General features: G+C 35.1%; 1 long non-coding RNA gene across 1 annotated transcript; it reads left to right on the forward strand.

The window, feature by feature from the left end:
* The first annotated feature begins 171 nt into the window (after positions 1-171).
* Positions 172-18088, forward strand: LOC141501187 (uncharacterized). The gene is made up of 4 exons (XR_012472167.1): positions 172-227; positions 11413-11507; positions 16183-16249; positions 17202-18088. It is a non-coding gene; the product is annotated as an uncharacterized LOC141501187 (long non-coding RNA).
* The last annotated feature ends 1966 nt before the right edge of the window (positions 18089-20054 follow it).

Genomic DNA, 20054 nt, shown 5'->3' on the forward strand with positions numbered 1-20054 from the left:
GCTCTGGAGGAGAAAGTGAGATTGGTGACCTAGTATAGCACTCCCCTCACTTGACTCCAATTCACATGCATGTCATGATGTCATAGTCATCTTCAAAACCAAAAGAGAAACATTGCTATTATGACCTCACTGATATTTGTCTGTGAAACTTAGATATCATACCTGTGCCATGCCAGGGAAATGAACTACTTCAAAAGCTTATGAAGTTTCTAATGATTATTTGGCAAGTAAGTTTTCAGACAATGAAGTTCTATCTCAAGCTGAACTCCCAAGCATTTAAATTCTACTGGTGATGTTTATGCTTGGTCAGGTTGTTCAAAAGTCAAATATATTTGCCTAAAAGACTATTTTACAGAGAACTCATGCAAGGCAAACACTCACATGAAGGTCAGAAGAAGTGGTACAAGGACCTTTTTATGGTCTCTGGAAAGAACTTTAATATCAGTTTCAGACATGGAAGATACTGGTACAGGACCATCCAACATGAACAAAACAGAATTGCAGTAGTACAAAGGAAATGTGAGATGTGAGAATCTAGAAATATCTCCAACTTTTCAAATGGACTATTTTGTCTAACCTCTGGTAAAGTCTTCTAATCTCAAATTAGATTGATGGGTTATGGTTGAACATATTGTACTTTGACCCCAACATCATGATATCTCTGGTCCTCTTTCAGTATAAAGAACAAACAAAAGGGGGCTAATGAAGTTATAGGACTTGAGGACCCAGGAAAAGTTTTGGAATAGCCACTATTTGGTAGGAGATAGATAAAAGAAGAATAAAAGAATTGATAAGCAATGCTGAGGACCCAATTTAGAGATTATCTAAAATCAGATTTATAGTGGATGAAGCCATGACCAAGAGTCTGAAAAAGTATGGATGGAACAGGAAGTAGGGAGTAGGTTTCAAAATAAACTGGTGAAAGACTTAGGTACTATGATCAATACAATTATCCAAGACTCATGATGAAAAAAATGCTTGACATCTCCAGAGAGAAAACTGATGAACTCAAAGTTCATATTGAAGTATAATTTTCTTTTTTACTTTATTTTTCATCTTTTAAAAATATGGCTAATATAGAAATATGCTTTGCATGATTTCATGTGTATAACTGATTTCATATTGATTGTATTCTCAGTGAATGGGAAGAGGGTGGAAAGCTGAGAGAGAATATAAAGCTCAAAATTTTAAAAGAAATTAAGGTTAAAATAAATAATTGAATTTTTTTAAAAATAGGATAACAGAACTGTGACACAGTATATATAATTTGGGGAAACAAAGGAATATATATATTATAGTTTCTTCTTTATTTTAGATTATAAAACCTGATATGAAATTCAGTTGATATGACCAAGTTTAGTTTCTGGTCCTGATCAATCATTTCATTGGTATAAAGATCTCCCAATGAGAAAACTTTCTCTACAGATGCAGATTTGTAACTGATTTATAATTTTTTTCATCTTAGAGATTGCCTAGGGCATTCAAAGGTTAAGTGACTTGCCAAATATCAAACATCTAGAATGTGACAGATTGAAGCCAACTTTCCATCTGAGCTGTCATGCCCCTTCCATCTACTTTAGCTGAAGAATAAGGTCCTAAGTGAGACAGAATGTTCCTATTTTTCATCTCCCATCCCTGAAGCTGAGGGTGTGTCTACACATAACAGCCACCACATCAAATATTGACCAAAACCATTTTTTTGGTATGTATATATAGCATTTTAAAAATACTTTAGAGGATAAATGGTTTTGTGGTTTGATTCTTCACAAAGAAAAAGGGGTTGATTTTTGGTCACAGATTTCTGAGCTCTGAGAAACTTGCAGAACATTGAGAAGTAACTAGTGATATTTATTTAAATATATAATAATAGCTAGCATTAGATATAATAATAATAATACCCTTTACATGTATTAATTTATTTCATCCTCACAACAAACTTGTGAGGTAAGTACTGTTATTAACTCCATGTCACCTATTAGAGAAAGCGATTAAGTGATTACCTGAGGTCACAGAGCTTACAGAAAGTGTCTAAGGTAGGATCTGAACTCATCTTGCTGTCTCCAAGTTCTATACTTTAACCACTGCTCCTTCTAGGAGCATACATACATACAAAATGCTGTTAGTATGAATCTTTTGGGGACTTTCTTTGCAAAGATACTGGAGTGGTTTGCCATTTTCTTCTCAAATTCATTTTTTTTAGGTTGTTTTTTTTTTTGCAAGGCAGTGGGGTTAAGTGGCTTGCCCAAGGCCAAACAGCTAGGTAATTATAAAGTGTCTGAGGCCAGATTTGAACTCAGGTACTCTTGACTCCAGGGCCAGTGCTCTATCCACTGCACCACCTAGTCACCCCTGCAAATACATTTTATAGATGAAGAAACTCATCTAGCTGCCCCAATGTATACACTATGTGTTCATATGCATATTTCATATTTAAACATTTAATTATTAATCATTATATTTAACATAATTAACATTAATCATATTTAATCATAGTTACCATTTAAGTAGTACTATGCTGACTAACCCATACATGATTTAAGGTATTGTATTCTACAAGGAGCTCCAAATTCATAATCATGATTGTAATATTGAGAACAGAAGTGATAAAAGAATTTTGAAATTTCAGTTTTGGAAGGGACCTGAGGGGATCTCTAGTACAACCTTTAATTGAAAAAATAATACAATATAGCTCTCTACAATATAACTGGCCTGTGGTTCCCCTTTCTTCATTTGTATACACCAGCAGTGAGAAAGATTCACTAGCTTACTTCTGCATTTGATACATTAGACAGCTCTAATGATAAAGTGGTATGGTTTTATTTGGGTGGGGGAAGGGAGTTGGTTTTTTAATTGCTATTTTTTCCTTATAAAAAGGTTGAATTTGTCTCTTTGGAATTTCTACTTATTCCTTCTTGTTCTGATTCCTGGGGTCAAGCACAAAAATATGACAGCCTTTGATGTAATTGAGGACAGCTACAATATCATGTCCCCTAAGAGTTCTTTTCTTCAGCAAAAAAAAAACATCCCCAGCTCCTTCACATAATCATTAAATAGCACAAACTTTCTCCAGGGTAACTGGAAAGAGACAAAAAAGACAGCATCTGCCAAATGGGTCAAACCACTACTAATAACTTGACCACCAGTTTTCTCTTTTTTTAATTTTATTTAAGACAATGGGATTAAGTGACTTGCCCAATGTCACACAACTAGGCAATTATTAAGTGTGTGAGACTGGATTTGAACTCAGGTCCTCTTGACTCCAGGGATAGTGCTCTATCCACTGTGCCACCTTGCTGCCCCCAATTACCAGTTTTCAAAGCCACTGTTGGACAGTCATTGTGGAGAAGGGTCCTACCTTCTTCTTCACTGACAATGAGTAATGACCAATAGCCAACCACAGGTAGATAAGCACAAAACCACTAGGAGTAGTAACACTTCCATCACCACTACCACACCATTCTGAGACCACCAGACTTATTCCTAGCCCAAGGACCATCATGGGAGGGGGATTCTATGGAGTTGGGGGGCTAGACTTCAACTGCCAGCTGACTGTCACTTACAGGAAGGATGGGCCATCTGGACTGAAACATTAAAGTATCTTGAGGAAAAGACCAGGGATGTTGAACTACCATCACCTCCTTGACCAACTTCTCTGGTCAGACACTGATGGAGACAGCCCAAGACTGAGTCCAAGAGGCTTTGAAATGCTGATGATTCCAGTCCAGTGCTGGAAGTCGACAGCTTATAGAGGTGAAGCTTGACAACTGTTCCTACAGAGGTTGCAAGCACAACCACTGAAAACCTGTATTTTAAAGCCACTGTATTTTAAAGACTATGGGACTTTCTGTCTGACTTGTAACTGAAATCTTCCATATGTGTGTGTGTTTTCATCATTAGAATGTGAGGTCCTTGAGAGTACGGACTTTCTATTCTGTGTGTAGTCCCAACACTTATCACAGTGCTTTGTTTATAGTGAGAGTTTAATAAATGCTTCATTCATTTATTCATTCATTCATCTTATCAATGTCCTTCCTCAGATGTGGTTCCCAGAACTAGACCCATTGCAACAAATTGTAGTTGAACTAGAGCAGAATTCAGTTATATTATTCCTTCTTTATTCCTAGAAGCTATGTTTTTATAATGCATCCTGAAATTACCTTAAATTTCATACCATACACTATATTTTTGCAGTTGAGATCTTTTTTTTTCAGATAAACTGCTATCTCACTATATTTCCTCATTCCATATTTGTAAATTTGATTACTTGAATCCAAGGGTGACTACATTTATTATTATTAAATTTCATCATATTCAATTTAACTCTGTACTGTTAACTATTTGGATTCTGATGCTGTCCCAGTGTTTGACTATTTCTCCCATTTTAGGATCATCTGAAATTTGATGAGCATTCCTTCTATTACTCCTTTATCCAAGCCACTGATAAAAATGTTAAACAGCAAAGGGTTAAGTATATATCCCTGGAACACTCCATTGAAGATCCCTTTCCAAGTTAACACTGGACCATTAATGATTGCTCTTTTAATCCTGTCATTCAACCAGATCCCCAACCATCTAATTGTACTATCATCTAGATCACATGTCTCCATTTTTCTTTTTAAAAAAATTCTCCATTTACCCAGTGGTTTTACTAGTATAACAAGAGATATTTTAAAGGAATTATGGGCAACATGTAAAGCTTCACTACAAATGCACATTACACAGAATATGTACTTCAGATATGCCTTCTATACTTGCAGAAGTTACATACTGAAAATTAGTTACTCAGCTTGAGGTAATTAGACAATTATTTCAAGTAGCTGTGTATGCAAAGAGAAAATGTTTAAAAGGGGGGGAGTGAGCAAGAGACTGACACTGGAGATAGTGCCAGCTGTTCCCTTGTCCTTTCTCTGTAATTGCACCCAAAGAACCACAGTACTGAAAAGTAGTGTGCAATAAGAAAAAAGCCGACTCTCCTCCAGATTATGTATTTTTAAGTGTAAGCATCCTTGTTATTTGTCTTAGACATGTGTCTGAAATCCACAATGCAATTTAATTTAACTAACGTTTAAGAAATCATGACCATGGGGCAGCTAGTTGGCACAGTGGATAAAGCAACGGCCCTGCAGTCAGGAATACCTGGGTTCAAATGCTGTCTCAGACACTTAATAATTACCTAGCTGTGTGGCCTTGGGCAAGCCACTTAACCCCATTTGCCTTGCAAAAACCTAAAAAATAAAAATAAAAAAAAAATCATGACCATGAAGGAAGACATTTCCTTTAGTGGTTTTACTGGAGATTTGTTAGATGGGATAATAGTGCTATCTTCTCATACAGGTACCTAATTTTTCTCCTTCACAGGAACTTTGTTTGAGCCTGAATATTTTTCTTTAACCTAACCTTCCATATATTCATTAATTTCTGAATTGAAGGAGGCAGCTAAAGGATTACTAAATATGTGTATCACATCTACTTGAACAAGCTATAATCTGCAATTTCTTTTTAATTCTTGCCCTTCCTGTTCTCTACATTTTTGCCTCTATCTTCTGGTGCTCCTCCTACCAGTGTGACTGCTCCATTTCAATCTCTTGATTGATCATTGTTCATGGCCTACTCCCTTATGGTGTCTGTTCCCCCAGGACCTTTTTGTTTCTTTCCCCTCCAAGCCCTAACTCTTAGGGATTTCATCAATTACCAAGAGTTTTTCTTTAAAATTTGCATGGGAAAGGGAAAAACATTTTGCTTGAGAAGCTAGCTTGCCCCAGATACAGTTTCCACTAACTTCATAATTCAAATTAATGTCCAGGTCCAAATTCACTTGTTTTTCTCTTCTTTTGGAGAATCTGTAATAATATGTATCAACAGGTCATAGTTATAGCAAAAAGGAGAGAGATTTCTCTCTCTCTCTCTCTCTCTCTCTCTCTCTCACTCTCTCTCTCTCTCTCTCTCTCTCTCTCTCTGGCTCTCTCGTTCTTTTCTGTGTCTCTTCTTATTCTGTGTCTTTCTCTGTCTCGATCACTTCTGTCTCTGCCTCTCTCTCTTTCTTTCTGTGTGTCTCTGTCTCTCTCCTTCCCTAGAAAATTATACTCCCCTATAGTGGATTTATTAATCACTATTTTTTTTCTTCAGTATCTTTTAGAGGTTATGTGATCCAAAAATTCTAAATAAATTTAAAGATGCAGAGATAAAATGTAGAACTGATACATTCTATCCAGTAGGAAAGTGTGCGTGAAGGGGTGTGTGTGTGTGTGTGTGTGTGTGTGTGTGTGTAATGAATGTCTTGAATTGGCTTCCTCTGTCAAGTTCAAAAAGGATCTGCCCAAATTCCCCTCTCGGCCCCAGAGTCCAGAGCCGGTCTCATTGCTACAGCTCTGCTCTTGATTCCATGGCAACTATTTTTTGTGCTCTTACTGGCCCAGTCTCTCATTCTCCTGCCCAACCTAGGAAGGTTATTAGCTAGGATAGGCCCCCTTTGTGTTTCTACCTTCACTCCTGGTGGCAGCAGCTTGGGGTTGAATTGGTGGCAGCAGTTAGGACAAGTACATAGTTGCTCACTAAAGCAGTAGCAAAACAGTGGTCCTAGAGTCTGGTCCTTTCCCTCCTTCTTGGTGTCTCTCTTATGGTCCTCCTTGATGAAATTTTCTCTTGCAAGAAATCTGCTGCTCTCCTTCTCCTTCCTAAGGAAAAAGGAGAATCTGAGCTTTAGTCACAATCTCTTAGGTGCCCAAAAAGGCAAAGCCCTGCTTAGAGAGTCCCTCCTAACCTCCACCTCTTTAAACCTTAGCTTGCTTCATGATTTCCTACCTCCTACCAGAAGCATTTATTGATTCACCTAGTCATTAAAAATTTGTCTCCATTTCTGTCTCTCTCTCTCTCTCTCTCTCTCTCTCTCTCTCTCTCTCTTTCCTTCCCTTTTTCCCTTCCTCTTCTCTTTCCTATTTCCATCTCTCCCCATGTCTTTCCCCCTTTCTCTCCCCCTCTCATTTCTCTTTCCTCTCTTTCACTCTTCCTCTGTTTCTCTTTCTCCTTTCCCACTTCTTTCCCTCTCTTCTCTCCAAACTTTCTTCCTGTTTTTCTGTCTCTGTCTCTGCTCTACCTCTTTCTGACTGTCTCTTTGTAGTCACCCCAAGAGAATCTAAGTTCTTTGAGAACAAGAGTTTTGTTTTATATTGTTTTTCTCAATTTTGTCTTTTTACCTTCCACACCTGGTAAGTTCCTTGCATATAATAGGAAATTAATAAATGCTCATTGGCATTGAAGTTAAAAAACACTTCTCTATTCCCTCTCCTATTTTTACTCTAAAATTAGTAACCACCTTTTCAGATTCAAATATCTAGATCCTGATGCTTTCAGCAACCTCCATCACTTATTACCTTTTGGGAGTCATTGGGACTCTTACTGCCTTTCTAGTCCTCCTTACTCACCCCCATCTGACTCACTAATCAGCTAAAAAGAGCTGATTGGGTGGTCTTTGCTGATCCTTCAGTCTGCCTGGACACAGCTTCCTATTTCAAGTGAACTTGTTGATTAGAACATCGCTAAGATCCCTGAATGTTTAGAAAGATTTTATAATTCCATAAATGATATTATACATGAAAATATTTTCAAACATCCAATGTGCTATTCAAATGCAAGGTACTAAACTTTCTAAACATGCTTGCTATTTTAGGGCAATCCCTTACTGCTGAGGACAATAGGTGACTAACTGCAAGGATCTATGATCTAGAGGTGGTTACGTGGTGTATTGGTTAGCACTCTGGACAAGGAGTCAGGAAGATTCTACTTGAGACCTTCCTGGTTGAGTGATCCTGGGCAAGTGACTTAACTGCTCTGCCTCACTTTCCTCCATTGTAAAATGGGAATAATAATAGCACTTACCTATCAGTGTTGTTGTGAAGATCAAATGAGATTATATTTGTAAAGCATTTTGTATGATTGTATTTGCAAAACATAAGTAGGCACTTTACAATAATCAGTGCTTATTCCCTTCCCTTTTCTCCTCCTCCACACCAATGTGGATTAAAACTCCTATATAATTTACTAGACAGTTTTTCAGAGAAGCCAATCTGTATGATGAGCCTCTTTGGACTTATTTGGGATAATAAATATACAGTAAGTTCTCCCAGTCCTACCCAAGTCCTCTCCAATCTTAGTCTATTTGCCAAAGCTTGCCGTCTATTGGCAGAGTTTTTGAGAACCCAGCCTCTTGATGGAGAATCCAAGGAGGCCTGAGTATAATATGTGATAGCTTTAATCAAGGCTATTTATATTTGGTGCGAGACCCAGAAAAAAAATAGTTCACAATTATTAGAGACTAAAAAACATGGTGCCATTCCTTTCAAGTATTAGAGTTGAGGGGTTTAAGTGCCTTTGGATAAGAGGAAAGAAAAATAGGTAGCCTTATAGTTTCAATTCAAGGAGGGCAGGAGAAAAGCAGATTTGGAGGCTTGAGAGGGGAAAAGTCAGTGAAAAAGGAATGCCTGACTTGTTTTTATAAACAAAGAAAGATGTATTACATACCATCCCCTTTCCTCTACATGCTCTCTCCTTACCTCCATCCACAAGCTAATTGCTTCTTTAATCTTCTTTCTTTAAAAAAAAGGATACAAATTGTACTTCTCTAATTTATGAGTTCTAGTTTTCATCTTATCTTACCCAGAATAAGTATACCCTGTGACTCCTAAGCCATGTTGTCTATTCTCTGGTCTTCCTCCTCCTCTCATCAGAACTCCAGCTCAGTCCTTGGGAAGTTATCAGTCCTTCTGACCCATCTCCAGCCCACATTGCCACCACACATACTCTCCTTCCCTCCACTCCTCTCTTTGCTTGTTTGTATTTGTGTCTCTAGTACTCAGCATAGTGACTCGCATGAGATTATTGCTTAAAAAATACTTTCTTGATCATTCATGTATTAATAAACCATTACTAACTGATAGAATTGTCATTTTAAAGCAGCAAGAAAAATGTAACTGAAATATATGTCTTCTCAAAATGTAGAAGGGGTAATATGCAAGGAAGCAGAATGTGATTAAGTATTTTCTACCTAGCTTGAGAAAAGGCTTTGGAGTATGGGAAATTTCAAAATTTGGATTTGGATGAATTATGAGGGGCTCAAAAATAATATATTTCTGTTTCACTTTCTTTTCATGAAAAGTGAATAGAAAATATTTCATTGGTCTTGTGTTCAATCCATTGGGTCTTTCATGTTCAACATAACTATTAAAGTCTTTTCACTGACATTTGCAGAATCAACCTTTTTTTTTTATTTTAGGGTTTTCTACCAATCTTCTTAATATGCACTGACACAGTGTTCCATTTGTCAGGATTTCATCCAACATGAAGACTGTGCATTGCTTAGTACGAGATTCTGACACAATTTCATTTGCTAGGATCCTGGAGCACAAGAATAGAATGTCTTCCCTAGGCTTACAATGAATTTACACAAGGTTCTCAAAATAAGGCTGTCACGCATAATAGATGTAATGCAATCTTTGGCTAAAAGCTTTGGCTAAGGATGGCATGTAAAGGTCAGGCTGGTGATTTTCATTCTGAGCTTATACTTTCCTATGTGTTTATCTCATTTCCATTTTATGCAAAGATTCTTTAAACAATAAGAGGAGAACTTGAAATACTCATTTAAAAAAATCCCCTTCATCAGATGCATAGCCTACTTTTCTGTAGTTCTCTGATTTTTCTGCTTGATGACAAATAATCTTCAAGAGGTGGTCCAGGAACTATGTAATGTTTGCTCTGACACAGCATGTCATAACTGTTCTATATTAGCACCTATCAATGTACTTACTTCTGTAACGGAATTATTACAAAGCAGTGTTCCTTCATGATCATTTTGTGATTCTCTATGACTCCTTTTGAGACTCTCTCTCTTTTCTTCCCTCTCCATCTTGGCAGCTTTTCAGGTTGGAGAAAGATCCACTTGTTCAACATTACCCATATGGGGCATGCGTTGAATTAATTATAGAGAAAGAATCTCTGTTAAAATCCAATGACTCCATGATAGCCACATTCTGGTTTCCCAAAGAGCTCCATGTACCACTAAATACAAGGATTAAGTAGCACTGCCTTCTATAATAGAACTTGTGAAATACACGTTAAAATGGGCATCCAGGAGGGCAGGAAGAAATAGTCAAATTTTTAAAAATAAAAACTCCCCAAAGCAGCCTCACATTTCATATCAAAAAAGAGTTATTTTGAAACTGTATGTTTTTAAAAGCATCTATGTTCAGTAGGCTTTTAAAAAATACATGTTTCTTAAAATATGTAAAGCATCATACCCATGGAGAGGCTAATGTGTGTCAAGTTTTAACCTACAGTGATTTTTACAGTGAAATAATAGGCCTTTGAGTAACAAAACTACTATAATTAACTCAGTTGTCAATAAAGGCTATTTCTTCGGTCCAATCCATTCATAGCTTGAAATATTTCTAAGCATATTGAACTAACACAACTGAAATATTAAGGAAAAGCAAGTCTTAGCTACACCTGATTTTTTTTAATTTGCTGTTTTGATCTTTCTCTCTCTGAGATACACAAAGAAATTGCATCATGTAAATAATATTGTGACAAGAATGTTAAGTTGGTGCTTTTTATTTGAATATTTTCTCAGTCTAAAACTAAGTATTGCCATTCTATACCAACAAAAAGCATTTCATTGTCTAAGTAATCTATTGGCTATATCAATGGTGTCCTTCTGACCTTAAGGACTTTACATATTTTTAGTCTTTAGGGTCTTAGGAAAAATATTAAGGCAATAAAGGCTTATATTGCTTAAATACATTCAGTAGCAAAACTGCTGAAGGAAATCTCTTACACAATGGTGTTAATTATAAATGACACTTTATTTATTGGTTTGCTTAACATAATCATGGCCTAATAGAGCATTTAAATTATTTTCTTTCATTTATTTTTAACAGGAAATAAGCATCTCCTGTTTTCTCAGTTTTAGATATTTGTTTTCCTTACTGAGACCTCTTATCAAAAAATTAAGTTCAGGGAGTCACAACAATAAACCAAATTAGAAAAATAACACATTATTGTGGGGGGGGTGACAGTGCCTATGTTATATTAAAGTCAGGTCTAGAATTATGAAATCAAGCACTCCTTATTTAGAACATATTATCATTACAGTGGTCTTAGGTGACCTTTCCATCTCTGGATAAGAAACTTCCATCATCCAACTGCTTATCTACTTTAAGTCTAGCCTAGCTAGAGCTTTATCCTGGTTCTGTTGATGAAAAAGTTTCTATTGTCCTAAGGATCCCAGGATTGGAACTGCATCAGTTAAAAGTAGGGAAAGTAATGCTTGACAGTGGTGGTGAGAGAAGAAGAAACTCTATCGATTTATATAACACATCAGTGCCTTAATTATTTATTTGAAATTATTTTCTCATTATTTAGGATAAGAGGACATGGATGGGTTATAATCTCTGGAGGAAGTACACATCATTGAGAAGACAGTCATCAATGTAACTAAGTAATATCCATCTATATCTGTAAGTAGACTGGCTGCAAGCCCAGGTGATTGGTCTGTAAAAAGAGAACCCAGGAAAGTGGACCATAAAGTGAGCTATGGAGAGAGGGCTCATACAAAAAGATGGTGAGAAAGCTAGAGGGACATTCATCAGAAAAATGAAAGTCTTGACTTCAGACAAAAAAGACAACTGCCAACAAATTAAAAGAGCACTTCTGTTATCTGAAAGCATGAAACTCAGTTTAAATCAACTAAATAAATATATATAATATGTATATACATATGTTTATATATTTTATATGTGTATATACATACATATTTATAACATTTTAGTTGAAATCATATTATTTCATAACTAAATTTAAGAATTATATGTTCCTATCAGTTTATATAGGACTGGTGACTTCCTTTATTTGAAAAAAGTTTTAAATACCAATTCTTGGTGGGATTGAAGGAGGTATAGGGGAGGAGGGAGGAAAGGGAGGGATGGAAAAAAATGTGAAACTCGAAATCTTGAAAAAAAGATTGTTGAAAATTTGCATCTATTTAAAAAATCTTTTTTTAAAAAAAGACTTATCCTTTGAGCAAATTTGTTTATTTGTCCAAGAAGTTTGTCTGGAAGATATGTTTCTGGAAAGTGAATCATAATTACTGTTGACTTTAATTATGAAAATAGACATACATTTAAATAGTAGGGAAAATGGTACATTATGTCAAAACCTTGACAAGGAAAGGGTTATGATGGTAGCTGCTCCCATGGCATTCTGGAACTACTACTTCAACCTTGTGTCCTGGAATTCTATACTTTGTAAACAGAGATCTTAACCTACTCCTGAGTTGTAATCCCATATTTCCAAGTTGATGGTTTTGGATTTAATGCATTATCTCATTTGATATCACAATGGTCCTTTCATCTGGGTATTATAGCTATTATGAACATTTTAGGGATGAGGAAACTGTTCCTTAATGGTGAGCTGATTTGACCATAGTCATCTAGCTAATAAACTTCAATAGTGAGATTTTTACAATTATCTTCTAACTCCAAGATGAGAACTTTTCCTCCAAGATGAGAACTTTTCCTACTAAACACATTGTTTAGTAATCCTTGTCAGGGCTATAATAACTGATAACAAGTTGTTTTCCAGATGTTTAGAATTGGAAGGCTGAGGAGAAGAGGGAAGAAGGAAAGAGTAGACAGAGCCATCCTAGATGGAAAGGAATTGAGCAGAAATGGGAATTCTAGCACATGATCTGTCTAAAAGTGTGGAGCAAAATTATAGGTGGGGCCTAGAAGACAAAAGTATTCTAAAGACATTTCTTCCCATACTTGCTTTCTTTTTTTTTAGATTAAAGAAAATAAACAAAGTATTTTGCAAACCCTAAAGCATTATATAAATATTAGCTATTTCAATTATTTCCTGTAAAACAAAGAAGTGGTATTCTTTTCTTTCTTGACCTTGCAATAGAGGTCCCATTAGGACTAGGGCAAGGTAATTTAAGGTAATTTTTTTCATCCTTTTTTTTTTGCAAGGAAACTATCTTGTTTTTTTAATGTTTAATTACTTTAATGTTACTATTAAATTAATCAGTGTATAGTGAGTTGATATGTTTGTTTCTTAACCACACGAATATACAAAAGTTTTAGTGTTTTTTTTTCACTGCAGGAGAATCTAATTGTTGGAATATCCTCCACCAGGCTGTTCACCACTTGTCTTGAACTCAATAGATTAGTTCTAAGTAAGGAGATAAGTTCCAGACCTTAATCAAAGTCATTGAATTGTAATAGGCCCTTAATAAATACTAGTTGACCTGACTTAATAGCCTAAAGCACCTAAGGGGTAAATAGTTAGCTCAATATTCCTAAGATGAAATAGGATTTAAAGCTAGTTCTTCCAGACTCTACCACTGTATATCCATATATCCATAAACAAACAAACAAATGAAGGAGCAAACAGAAGGAATGAATGAATTAATGAATATTACATTTGCAACCACAAGACAAAGAAAAATTTTCCAATATTGGAGATGAATAATTTAATGATAACCACAGAAATGCTCCTATCTTTTCAATCTGGTAGGGTGTTCTTCACCTTCATAGAGTATGCTTAACCCTGATTGCCTCGCTTCCAGGGTCAATTCCAGTCATCCTGATTCATATCTGGCCATTGGACCCAGATGACTCTGGAGAAGAAAGTGAAGCTGGTGACTTAGCAGGGCCCACTCACTCAAAACCAATTCATAATATTTGTCTCTATATCACCTCCCTGATGTCATGGTCTTCTTCTAGAACAAAGGACAAATGACAGCAACAAACACGACTAAAATAGAATTGAAATCCAAAATAAGTAGAGGGTGTAAGAGAAGACTTAAAAATTTTAAATGAGTTCAAGTGTCTTGGGTTAGAGTAATGAAAGCACAACATACATAGGGAACTTATGTTTTTGATTATTGAATCATCTTAACCATTGAGTAGATTTGCATAATAGAAAGTATTGGATTTGGAGGCCAAGGGCCTAGATTCAAAACACAGTTCTACCTCTAGCCATCTGTATGATACTGGACAAAAATATTTCTCTGGGCTTTGAGATGAGGTACTCATCTCCCTTAAAAATGTGGCAGTTGATATGGTAGCTATGAGGACTGTTGGGTGATACAATGGATAGAGTGCTGGGCTTGAAATCAGAAAGACCCGAGTTCAAATCCAGCCTCAGAAACTTATTAGCTGTGTGACCTTGGACAAGTCACCTAACCTGTTTATCTCAGTTTCTTCAACTATAAAATGAGAATAATAGCTTCTAACTGTTGATGTGAGAATTAATGAGAAAATACTTGTAAAACTCTTCAAGTGGAAAGCACTGGCAACAGTAAACCCTATATAAATGATAGCTATTATCATCTAAGGTCCCTTTCAGTTCTGACAATCTAGAATTCTTTTGGTTATATACATTCTACAAATTTAAAAGTAGAAAGAGGGGTGGCTAGGTTTCGCAGTGGATAGAGCACCAGCCCTGGAGTCAGGAGGACCTGAGTTCAAATACGACCTCAGACACTTAATAATTGCCTAGCTATGTGGCCTTGGGCAAGCCACTTAACCCCACTGCCTTGCAAAAAAAAAACACTAAAAAAAAAAAAAACCCCTAAAAGTAGAAAGAAGCAAATTATTGAATTTGTAGAATGGTGAGTTGAAGGTCAACACTGAGCAAAATACTAGAATTTTTTTATTGAACTAATGGCGTGTAGGCCCTCAGAAACAGAAATATTAATACTTGGAAGCCAGCGTCAATTTGTTAAAAAATGAAAGAATTGGCCACAAGATTTCAAAAGAAACTTAGAGATACCAAAATTATTATTGTCATTCATTCCTTTTCTTTTTAAAACTCACAATAATTATTAGGAAATTACTGTGAAAGTAATTGTGTTTTTTTTTCACCAGCATCTATTGTGACACTTGAAAAAATTGATAAATTATATCAAGAACTTGATGATATTCTACAAAATAAATCAATGTTCTATATTAATTCAGTGGTTAAATTGTCACAGAGTGAACAAGAGAACAGTACTGTAAGAGTTGTGAACAAGATGGAGGGTTGTATACTGGATAGCAGTACAATTATGTAGATTGATCTTACTTAAATGAGCTAAACAGTAGAGCAGCTGATACAAACCTGTAGGGAATGTCCAAGATATCTGTCTTTGATCCTATTTTGTTCAGTACTTTTTTCAGTGATTTGGTTAAAAGACTAATTGACATGCTTATAACATTTGTGTATAAGGTGAGGCTGAGAAGCATAACTAACAGATTAAATGACAGAAATAGTATCCAAAAAGATCTTAACAAGCTATAATGACAAGTCAAATTAAACAAGAAGAAGAATTACATAGGATGTGAAAGCATAGAGGGATTATAATAAGAGTTATCAGAGGGAAAGCCAACACTATTAAATTTTATCTTATTTAATTTGACTTATCACTATAATTTGCAAAGTTAAGGCCCAGGCAGTACAAGACAATGTGAACCCTTCCTGAACCATACAAAAAACAACAGAAGATATTTCAAAAGAAAATATAAGGTATATACTATTGAAAATAATTGATCTGAAAAATGGCTAAAAGAGAGATAATCTAAAAATTATCACACTACTTGAAAAGCATGACAAAAAATATCAGATAACTTATTTCCAGACATTTTCAATAAAAATTTCCTAGCTCTTTTAGAACTAGAGAGTAAAGTGAAACTATAGAGTCTGCCAGTCTCCTCCTGAAAGAAACAACAAAATGAAATTTTCCAGGAACATGACAGTCAAAATCTAGAGCTTTCAGGTCAAAGAAAAATTACTATGGACAACCATAAAGAAAGCATTCAAGTATCAAAGATGCACATGAGGATCAAACAAAACTTGATAGCTCCTATTATAATGGAGAATAGAAGAGAATTGGAAATAAAGTATTCCATACTGCAAAATATAAAAGCTTATAATAAAGAATATGACAAAACTGAGTATAATTCTATAGAGAGGAAAGAATTTTTAATGAATAAATAACTTTCAAGCATTATTGATGAAAAGACTAGTACTGGGAATAAACCTTGAAATGCATGCACAGGAATAAAGAAAAAACATAATAAGGTAAATATATTCTATCATTTTAAAGGTGAACATTATTAATGATATGATAATGAATTGTCTATATTCTAATAGGAGAGAAAATACATGCCCTCTCCAAAAGCTATTGTCTTCAAAGGACAATGAAAAAAGTAAATGACAGGTAAGAATCTGTGTTAGTGGTGTTTCTGTTTTTCTGCTCTAATGGTATTAACAGAGAAAGGAAATGAGAGACAAGGGAAAATAAATTGGGGAGGAAATGAGAGGAAGAGGATGGAATTCACCATCTTATGGAATAGTGGTATATAGGTTGAAGAGTATATGAAAATAGATAAAGGGATGGCAAGAGGGAAGATGGTAGAGTAGGTCTGAGAATTCTATACAAATAAGTAAAAAGAACACCCCAGGATGAAAATAGGGTGACAAAAATAAACAAGTTGGGGGCTGAACAGTAGTCTGCCTGGAATAACCAGAAAAGACTGGTGACCAGGATTAGGTTTGGCCCCAGTAAACACCTCCAGGCTAATCAATTGAAACAGCAAGAGGCATGCCCTGGATGGATTGGGAGGTAGCCTCTGCCTCAACCACAGGAATTCTCACCTCCCAGACAATGTAGGGAGTCCTACATCTGAGCCAGAGAAGGAAGAGAACCTCTGTTGATAAGGGACACCAGGTTCAGCTCTGCTGCTAAAACATGGTCCTGGGCAAGAAGAAACCAACTTGGGTTTGGTGAGTGCAGAAGCAATGGCACAGGCCACTGCAGCAATGTGGATGCTTATAGAACTGGGTTCTTGGTCATTGTTTCAAGCCAGGGGGGACAACTGAAGGCCATAGTAACTGGACAAATCTCAGGCAATAAGATCATTTCCAGCAGTGTGTGGAGGGTTCTGGTTGTGGCTTGAAGGAGGAAAGGAGGGCAGAGGTTGGGCCCAGGACAAAGTTCATGAGGCCAGAGTTGTAATTCCCCAAATCCCAGAACTAAGGTGAATGTAACAAACTGCTAATTTATATATATATATATATATACATATATATATGTATATATATATATATATATATATATTTAAATAGACAGTTACCATGGGAATAGGGAAAACTGGATTTTGTCTTCACAGGAAAATTCTGAAACAAAAAAAGCTTCTCTTATCAAACAGTAACATCAAATGGCTACCTACACAAAAAGAATTCATAGAATCAAAAAAGAGATTTTAAAAATCAGAGAGACTGAGGAAAAACTTAAAAAAATGACAATAAAAAACCAAGATTAAGAAAATAAAGTCAAATAACTAGAAAAAGGATCTTAAAGAAGAAAATGACTCCTTGAAAATTAGAATTAGGAAAGGGGAAGTCAGCAAAATTATGAGACCAAGAAATAATAAACAAAATGAAAAAATAAAAGAGAATGTAAAACATAAGGAAAAAAAACCAATCTGGAGAATAGATCAAGAAGAGAAAACATGAGAATAACCAAATTATCTGAAAGCCACAATCAAAAACAGATTCTTGATACAATAATACAAGAAATTAATTACAATTACAAGAGGGGAAAGAACTAGAAAAATTCACTGACCACCACCTGAAAGGAATCTTAGGAGGAAAACTGATGGGAATATCACAGTCAGATTCCAAAAATCCCAGGTTAAGGAGAAAATAAGAGCAACAAGAAAAAAGTCAATTAGAATTGCATAAGACCTAGAAGCATCTACATTAAAAGACTGCAGATCTTGGAATACTACATGTCAAAGAGCAAAAGAAATGGAATTGCAGCTGAAAATATAATACCCAAAAAGTTGAGCACAATCCTGAGGGAAAAAATGGATGTTCAATGAACTATCAGGCTTTTTTTGCAAAATGCCTGATTTTAAATAGAAAAATTGAATACAATATCCAAGAGAAATATAAGGTAAACATTAACTACAAATTAAAAGGAACTCAATAAGGACAAATTTACTATTTATCTGTGGAAATGTAAATCATATGTACAAGATTGTTGTTAGTAATTGCATAATTTGAAGAAAAGATTGAGGCATAGCTGGGCAGTTCAAAAAAGTAAAAAAGAAAAATAAGAGTTATGATCTTATACAAATGAGGTATAAGAGGAAGAATTGATACAGAGGAATTAGATGAGGAAGGGGAGTTGGTAGTTTTAGAAACCCACTCTCATTGGAAATGCATTAAAGAGGGAACAATACCTACATACATACATATATATTTAAAGAAGGGTATAAAAATCTTTTAAATTCATAAAGAAATAGGGGGTGATTGGGAGGGTACTGAGAGGGTAAGGGAACAGGATAAGGGGAATATAAAGATGAGTGTGTAGATCAGTGGGGAGGGACATATAGAAGGGTATATAAGGGAAGGATGGTTTGGAAGGGTGGGAGGGTAAGAAATGGAGGGCAAGATAATGAGAAATATAGCAGAAGAGTGAAGAGAGGATGTTGCTTTCAGGAAATGTTATAAAAATGAAAGATATACACAACCAAATATATAGATTATATACATATGTATATGTATGTGGATATATATATATATATAAATGATTATATATGTGGGTATATATGTGTTTGAGTACATATATACATATATATATATATATATATATATAAAATAAATATTCATGTGTATGTATTATAGCCTTGGAGGGGAGGGAGGAATAAATAAATAAGAAAGAGATAGAAAGAATCAGCATGCTATAAACTTTCATTTGAATCATTCAATAGAAAGTTGAGTGCAAGACAGAGGGTATTACTAAATTATAATCATTAAGTATGAACATAAAAGGAATAAACATATAAAATGGAAAAGGTTAGTAGAATGACAGAATCTCAACTCAGAAATTCAAGAGCAGCTTCACAAAGAGAAGGTATTTGTAAAAACAGAATAAAAAAAGGTAATTTAAAAAATATGTTATGTTAAAAGACAACATAGACAAATCAATATTTGACAACATATAAATAAATAAATGGATAGTAAAACTATTAAGAGTGGGGGACTCGGGGTGGCTAGGTGGTGCAGTGGATAGAGCACTGGCCCTGGAGTCAGGAGTACCTGAGTTCAAATCCGGTCTCAGACACTTAATAATTACCTAGCTGAGCCCCGTTGCCTTGCAAAAACAAAAACAAAAACCTAAAAAGAGTGGGGGACTCCAATGTACCACTTTGAGGGCTAAATCTAACAAAAAAAGATTACTAAGAAATAAGTTAAAGTCTGGATAAAAACTGTTAAAAATGAGAGATGACAGATCTTTAAATTATTAAATGGGAACATTTACATAGTATTTCTACCAAAAATGAATTAGGGCATAGAAATCTATGAACAAATGCAAGAAAGCAAAAATATTAAATACACCCTTTAGTGAGTACAATGTTATAAAAATTATATTGTGTAAAAGATCAAGGAAGAAGTGAATAAAATTAATTGACTAATTTAATCCTAAACTTGGTGGATCAAAAAATAAATATCAGAAACAATAGAAAATTTCATCAGAGGAAAAGACAATGATACTACATACCAAAAACTGATATGTTATAGCTAACAACATCTCAAGAAGAAATTTATATCACTAAATGCTTTCATCAAAGATGATAGAAAGAAGAGGTTAATAAATACTCATATAATTTTAAGAAAAAAAAGCAACAAATCAAAATTGCAATTGAACACAAAATAGAAATTCTGAATATCAAAGAAGATACTAAAAAAGTGAACATAAAAAAATAAAACTAGGATCAGTATTTTAAAAATGAGTAGAAAATATAAACAACTAAAATATTATTTAAAATTGAATCAAAGGGGCAGCTAGGTGGCATAGTGGATAAAGCACCGGCCTTGGAGTCAGGAGTGCTTGGGTTCAAATCCAGTCTCAGACACTTAATAATTACCTAGCTGTGTGGCCTTGGGCAAGCCACTTAACCCCCATTTGCCTTGTAAAAACCTTAAAAAAAATTGAATCAAAAAGTGAAAAGAGA

The sequence above is a fragment of the Macrotis lagotis genome, chromosome X (genome assembly GCF_037893015.1).
Source record: "Macrotis lagotis isolate mMagLag1 chromosome X, bilby.v1.9.chrom.fasta, whole genome shotgun sequence".
In the NCBI taxonomy this organism is placed as follows: Eukaryota; Metazoa; Chordata; class Mammalia; order Peramelemorphia; family Peramelidae; genus Macrotis; species Macrotis lagotis.